Genomic DNA, 8,286 nt, shown 5'->3' on the forward strand with positions numbered 1-8,286 from the left:
TAATTTCCATGAACAAAATAGAAGTGGTGCTTAATTAGTTTGTGAAATGAAGTTGTGTGCCACATGTTTTCCTTTATTTTTTAGTTTTTAGCGTGTGCGCTTTGTAAAATATTTTTATATTTTTGAGAATCGAATTTGTTTATATTCTCATTCTCCCCGTAGGAAATTAAAGTTGTATTCCCATGGCAAGAAAATAGAAAATATTGTGCTGCATGAAAAAATGATTAAATTACTTTTTTTATGATAATTTTAAATAATTAAAAGAGTAAAATCTTATTTGGATTCTTGATATTTTATGAAAAAATAATTTATTTTTGAGTAAAGTATTGTTTTTGTCCCTAACATTTGGGGTAAGTCTCAAAATTATTCCTAACGTTTCAATCGTCCTATTTAATTCCCTAACGTTTTAAAACTGACTCAATGTTATCCTGCTACTAGGGATCCGTTAACAGAATTGACGGCGGGACAAAATTGAGACGATTTTGAAACGTCAGACACTTAAATTGGACGAAAGCGTTGAGGACAAAAATGATACATAGAAATAAATTTTAATTTTATCCTTCAATAATATCAATTTTTTACTATACATAGTATTCAATTATTTTTAAATCACATCTAAGTAAATTACACTTAATCATATTACTTTCATTTTAAATAAATTAATTTTTTTTATAATTTTACTCTTATTATGTATCGTTTTTGTTCTAACGTTTTCGTCCTATTTAAGTTTCTAACGTTTCAAAATCGTCTCAATTTTGTCCCATCGTCAATTCTGTTAACGGATCCTAATAGCAGAACAACATTGAGTCAATTTTAAAATATTAGAGACTTAAATAAGACGATTGAAACGTTAGGGATAATTTTCGAACTTACCCAAAATATTAGGGATAAAAACGATACTTTATTCTTTATTTTTTTATGATTAAAAAATGACAATCTAATTTCTAACCATTATTTTTATCAAATAATTAGATACTTCTGTCAAGTTCGTCATATCTCATAACGAGAAAATTCTATGTGTTACGTTAAATGTTGAATTATCACTCAACTATTCGATTAGAATAAATAAGTCCCTCACCAAAATTTTCAATTGAGACAAATAGTCCCTCACAAAAATAACATTATTTCTTTTTCATTGGTAAAGATAGAAAAAATAAAAACAATCTCTTCATTTGATCTCTCTCTTTGTTCTATTCTATTCTTCATAATGGACTGATAGTTTAATTCAATATATTCTATTATTATGTGAATTAATTGATTATAAAATAGCTCCAACTATTATATTTAAAGATAATACAACATGTATTGCTCAATATAAGAGTAGATATATCAAAGGTAATAGAATAAAGTATATTTTTTTTAAATTTTTCTTCACTCATAATCTTTAAAATCAAGGAACAATTAATGTCCAACAGATCTACTCAAGCAATAATTTGCTGATTTATTTACAAAGTTACTTTTAAAATCCTCCTTTAAAAGATTGGGACATTAGATTGAGATACAATGATCTTAAGATATTAAATAATGTTGACAAGAAGAGACTGTGCTATTTTTTCTTTAATCAGATTTTTGTTTCTATTGAATTTTTTTTTTAATAAGATTTTTAACGAGACAGTTTTCAAAGGATATTCTACTCTTTTTATTTACTAAAATTTTTTCTATTAATTTTTTTAATAAAATTTTAATGAGACATAATCTTAAATAAACATACAATGAAGAATATTGTGTTATGAATGTTCATGGTCGACTGAATTTTTCAAGGTTTGAAGGCTCATATTATCAAGAGTGATTGGATTAAATGAGGTTTAAAAATAATACCTCTTATAAGTATATAAATTGGGAGATAAGGCCTTGGACAACACACGTAATACCAGTATAAAATACTTCTCCCCTTGTATATATGTATGCTATGAATGAACTCATAAATTAAAATTTATTCTAGAAAATTAAAAATATCATTTTTATGACTTAATATGATAGAAAAAATTAAAACGAAAATTTTGACACCAATGTTTAAAAAATCAGCCCAAAATTAAACTGAACGAGTCAAACCGGACCAACTGGACCTATATTGGACCTTGGCCAAACTAAGCTCAACCTAAAACCCTTAAACAACACTCTCTTTCCTCTCTTAAACCCTACAACACGCTGAAATTGGGAGGAATGGGGGAAGAACACTCTTCCAAAGTTCTAACTCTCACTTGATCTTTAAACCACCATAATTTTTGATCCGGAGTTTCGATTGTCGCACAATTTGCGGCCACGCCTTCACCACGTCGAACTCTACGAAATTCATAACCTTGTTCTTGAGGTAAGCCACGTTTTTCCCTCTGAAATTTCAGACTTAATTTCGAAATTTGGATGAAAAATGTTGAGATTTGTGAGCTTTTGATGTTATAGGATCCAACTAACTTGAAGGAGAAGCTTAATCTTGCCTCTTTAATCCTTGGATGTGGTAAGATTCTCAACCCTAGTAGAATTTTAATAATGAGAATTATTGTCGGTCTAGAAATTTCTCTTATAGAAAAGGAATTTCTTCGTTGTAAGCATAGTTCCAAACCAACTAATAATTCTCAATCAAATTTTAATGTTTTGGTTGTCACAAGTACAAATTCCAATGAAAATTAATCGAAGTATTCAAATTTTTGGATATTTTAGAAAAAAATTTACAAAATCTTGATAAAGAATAAGTATAAAGAATTAATTTTTAAATAGTCAACATACCAATTATTTATTGTAAAATTATTATTTAATCTTTATTTTTTATAAGGTTTAAGGTTAAAATTTAGGACTTACTATTTATAATTTAGGATTAGAACTTAATATTAAATATTTAGAATTTAGGGTTTAGAATTTAGGGTTTAGAATTTGAGATTGACTAATAGGGTTGGAAGTGAGTCAAGTCAGCTCATGAGCCAATTCGAACTCGACTTATTAATAGCTCGATAAGCTGAACTCGTGAACTGGTGAGCCGAGCTTGAATTTGGATTTGAACTCATAAATTAAATGAGTCGAGTTTGAATTTGGATAAGCTCAGCTCATTAGCTCGTGAGCTGGCTCGATTATATATATCATATTAAAAATATGAATTAAATGCATATAAGATATGCGTATTAATAATTTAATACACACACACACACACACATATATATATATATATAATAGTAATATATAATTTTTCATATATATTAACCTATTATTTGAGTCAGCTCGTGAGCTTCGTTGAGTCGAGTTTAAGCTTACGAAATAGACTCAATTGTTAAGAGTCGAGTCGTGAGTCAAACTTAATTTTTGTGAGTTGAGCTTGAACTTGGTTTAGCTCGACTCACTTTCAACCTGCCAACTAATAAGGTTGAAAAGCTAGCGACAAAGGGTGAAATTATGGTGTTGCCATGTTGGGAGGAAGAAAGAGAAGTTAACTGATGTTAACTTAAATTTGTTTGCTACTTTTTTAAACAACAAAAGAACATAAAAAAAAAAAATACTAACTCTCCGTAACAAACATTATCAATACAAAAGAATAAGAGAAAGATCATTATCTGTAACCAGCCATTTGCTATAGTTTGAATCCGTCTTGGCATCTCATTTTGCAAAGAGGTCAACAACATCATTTATCATTCTTTGTATCAGATTAAATCAAACCGTTCAAGATCGACAAAATTTCATATTAAAAATTCCCATAATTATATCGCTCTCTACATAGTCTAATTATATTTTCCAATTCGTAGCCACATTATCTCATCACAATCTAGTTTAATTTCACTCAACTTTTTTGAATCTCATTCCCTAAGCCAACACCATTTTCTGACAAATTGCAAAGAGTTCTGACCATAAAACACTCGTACTAAGAACCTTTTCACATCATCTTCTGATCTAGTTTCCAGAGTCATCCCTTAAGGCACGGCTAAATCTCGTTGTTTTCACAATGAAAAAGACTTCGATCACAATTGAGTTTGACATATTCTTCTCCTGGATAAAGACATTTTTTCTTGAACAATGAAAATTCCAAACCGAGTTAGAAGTGTAGTCGTTGTAAAAAATTTTGCTATTAATAGATGTGCACGGAAAGCAGTCTTAACTGCAGAGGACATCCTTAAAAAGAAACTTTTCTATTTCTTTCTAACCAGGACAAAAAGTATATTTTTTTTATTTTTTTGTAAAAAAAGATATAAATGCCTTGGTAAGATCAGAACGATTGTCACAAATTGCCTCAACAAAATTGAAATTTGTTTTCTACTTGAGAACAAAAAAAAAAAAAAAATAATATTAAGAAAGAATTTGTATTTCATAATTTTATAATCTGAGTTACATGCTCCTGGATACTCTTTATACAGTGCTAAGTAGATGGCAAATTTATTAAATAATCTACTAAGTATTTATTGCTCTATTACATTAGAAATAATCACTAAATATTTAAAACTCACTTAAAAACTAAATTTATCGAGTAAATGACAAACTTTCTAAATGATTCACTAAACATTAAAGTCTAACGAAGCATTAAAATTATAATTAAAGTTCAACTAGAATTTATATGACATAAATTTTTAAACACTAAAACTAACATAAAAAAAAACTAAAATCCTTATGAAATTATTCTCATTCATTCACTTAATTATGCATTTCTATGCTCATATCTTTCTTAATTCCACGCTTAATCCATTCTTGGATTGAGTCTTATCTAAGAAAATCATTGTCAAAATATTCCAATTCCAAATTTCCAACCAAGCGAATAAGTACCAGCTACAATCTCTTGACCAATACAAAACTGTTAAAGGGTTATGTAGGCACCTCAGTGCCCAAATTTGATTGTGCAAGACCACAATAAAATTGAAAATAGGCATGGACAAGACATGATGAAGGCTTAACTAAACAAAGAACCATACTTTCTCTGAAATCTTTGATTTCCATACTCAATTCCAATTCTGACTCATTCAATATGTTATGACAATGAAGTAATCACAATAGAAGAAGATGCTTTGTTTAAAATTATTAAATAAATAGTCTTTTTTATCATTAAAAATTTGAACACTAATAACACTAACTACGAAAAAATTAAACTAACAATATACTAAAAGTTTTAATATTTTGGATTTCACCATAAATATAGTAGTTATTTTAAATATTTTAATCTTTTAAATTTCATTAAATAAATATAGTAGTTATTTTAAAAAAATTATATTAAAATATTAAGATTCAACAAATGATCCCACAAATCGATTTTTTAATTATTCAGTTCATTCAGTTCAATTAAACAATAATAAAAATTATAATTTTAAAAAATTTAAAAAATATAAATTTTTAAATAACTATTATGAAGAAAAAATAAAAAAATTTATATAAGGACTAATTTGATTAATTTTTAAAATTGTAGGGATGAAAATGACTTACGCGTGAATTTTTAGGGATTATTTTAATTATAAATAATTTTTTTACATGTCAAGTGATACGTGGCGTAGTAGGTGTCACTAATCTGACACGTCAACCAATCATCTTGTGACACGTGGCATTAACATACTACGTCATTATCTAACTAATAAAAGAATCAATTTGACTTACATTTTATTTTTTAAAGACTAATATGATTAAAAAAAATATTTAAAGACTAATTTAAAAAATAAATAATCTTTCAAGAATGAATTTAATTATTGAGCCAAGAGATATGAGTCTAACTTGCTATTGGTTCTATGATTTTTATATGCTCTTGTTGAAACTGAAAGTATAAAATAAATATTGTAGAATAAGAAAACTTTTGTTTTAAATTTTCATCCATTGTTTTTGTCAACAAAGTAACTATATATTTCATATCGTCATTTGATATGCAATTTTGACATTAATATATACTATGCTAGTGAAACTTGGAATTAGTTATTCCTAGTATTTGAAAAGGGTGAAGATGGTTTTCATGGTTGATAATAATATTAGATTGCGGGTTTTAAAGTTGATAATGATAATTTTGTATATAAAAAAAATCATTGATGATAGGAATAATTTAAAAATTTTAAATAATTTTTTAATAGAACAAATAAAAATTTAATAATGGAGTGTTGAACCAATAAAAATTTAATAATCGAGTATTTTTATTAAACAAAATTTATTTTTTATAAATATATGTTTAATTTAATTTTTTCGTAGTTAATTTTGTAAGTATTTAAATATTGAGAAAGTTTAAGACATCACTTTTATTAAAATTTGACTAACACTTAATCATCAAAAGAAAAATGAATAATTCTACATCATTAAATATCATCTCACACCATTAAAAATATTGATGATGACTAATTAATGACTAAACATCACAAATTCTGCCGATTCCTAACATTCCTCTATTTGATAATAAAAAATAGGCCATGAATTCCTTACTCCTACATTTTTGTAAGAATATCATTAACCTGCATTAAAATAATTACAAAATATACCCCATTTTTTTTTTTTAAAATTTATTAATTAAATTTTGATTCCTTTAACTTTTTGTTATTTACACTTTTTCTTTTTTTTTTTTTTAGTTTCAGTTTTTCAGAAGAGAAGCATGTTTGTTAGGACTTAAAGATTCAATTTCAATCAACGCCATTTTCTCATCTTCTTCCTCTGCTGTATCTTTGATTCGCCTATCCTCGCCGCCGCAATACGCCTCAAACGCTGCCGCTCCCTGCGTCCGCCGCCGCTCCCTGCTTCTGCCGCCGCCGCGCAGGACTCTGCCTAAACGCTTGGAGGTTAGTTAATCATTATGCCTTTTCAATTCACAGTTGACCAGTATATTTATTTTTATGTATCTTTGTATCCTCGCCGCCGCAATACGCCTCAAACGCTGCCGCTCCCTGCGTCCGCCGCCGCGCCCTGCTTCTGCCGCCGCCGCGCGCCGCGCAGCCTAAACGCTTGGAGGTTAGTTAATCATTATGCCTTTTCAATTCATCATTTCGTATGTTTTCTTCTCTGTTCTTTGCACTGTTACTTCTTCAATCTCTTTGACCCTCTCTCTGACTTTGACCTCCACACACACGCACTTTCTATGTTGTAAATGGTTAACACACGTGGTTGTTGTTGGTGGTGATAATGGCTGTGTTTCTCATGTCAACTCTCTCTACTTGCTACTATATTTATTAGTTTTCGGTGTTTTATTGGCTTATTCATATGGTAGTTGTAACCTCGGCAGAGTAACACGGAACAAAAACCATGTTTCATTCGGCGAGTGTTCAACAAGAACATGGTCTTGTCCATGATTTTGTATCCCATATTGGTCGATTTGCCTTTGATTCCAGGTTCTTCACCTTTGGCTCTGATAATTGCGCTTTAGCTTTATCAAATTACTTGCACTTCAATGTCACAAAGCAAAGTGTGTGTTCTGCTGCTTCTCTTAGCTTGAAACTTGGAGGCAGAGGGGATTCGAATTTGAATTTTAGGAGGTTTTTTAATGATTTCAACACCGCTATTAGGTTCCACACTCAGAAATTGCCAATTGGATTTGATTCTCCTGCCTTGATGCTAGGGATAATAGTGATGATATTGCCTTGCTACTCAGTAGCTATGAGGAATGTTATTCTAGGGATAATAGTGATTTCAACGCAGCTATTAGGTTGACTAGTATGTAAGATAATACAAAGAAAAATATTAGTCTTCTAATATTTCTCAAAATGAAAATTTATAAATAAGATAATCCTTCTGTTTTGTTTTATAAATTAGAAAAACGAATAGCCGCTATTAATTTTGTGCCTGGTGCATTCTAAAACTGATCTGTTAAGTACTTATGCCAAAAATGAATGATGATAATAACTGTATTGATGTTAATGTATATGGCTTATGGCCCTATGATGGCGCGACTAGTAGTTTGATCATGGCCTTGACATTTGTTTTCAGTCTATGGAGTATGTAGTGATAAAATTATGATTCTTCCTCAGCTTAATTTGCTCTGTGCTGCATTATTATGATTATTGTTATTGCTTTGCTCTCACAAATATATTAATGTTTTTGACGGCTCTGATATGTCAATTCAAGTGATTCTTGGGTTATTATAGTGTCACAATCATTCACACTAGATTGCAGCATGGCCATCACGACTTCATACACAGTTATGAATTATGATGGGAGCAAGTAAGCTAAATCTTGGAGACAAACCCAGAGCAATGAAGCTAGTAGACTATTCCGTTCAAAAACTATATCTTGCGCAGCTTTGGATGGCTATTGAAAAATTCGACAAAATCAATCTCTGGAAAGGGTTGCAGAGCCTCAAAGTCCCCTGTGAATTCAACCTTCATAAAAAGATGCTTCACCTCACTTGCCAATTTCAGCATT

The 8,286-nt window shown here is 29.4% G+C and overlaps 1 long non-coding RNA gene across 1 annotated transcript; it reads left to right on the top strand.

Moving 5' to 3' along the window:
• LOC110267361 lies at positions 6,451–8,085 on the top strand. The gene is made up of 2 exons (XR_002354866.1): positions 6,451–6,710; positions 6,880–8,085. It is a non-coding gene; the product is annotated as an uncharacterized LOC110267361 (long non-coding RNA).

The sequence above is a fragment of the Arachis ipaensis genome, chromosome B09 (genome assembly GCF_000816755.2).
Source record: "Arachis ipaensis cultivar K30076 chromosome B09, Araip1.1, whole genome shotgun sequence".
Classification (NCBI taxonomy): Eukaryota; Viridiplantae; Streptophyta; class Magnoliopsida; order Fabales; family Fabaceae; genus Arachis; species Arachis ipaensis.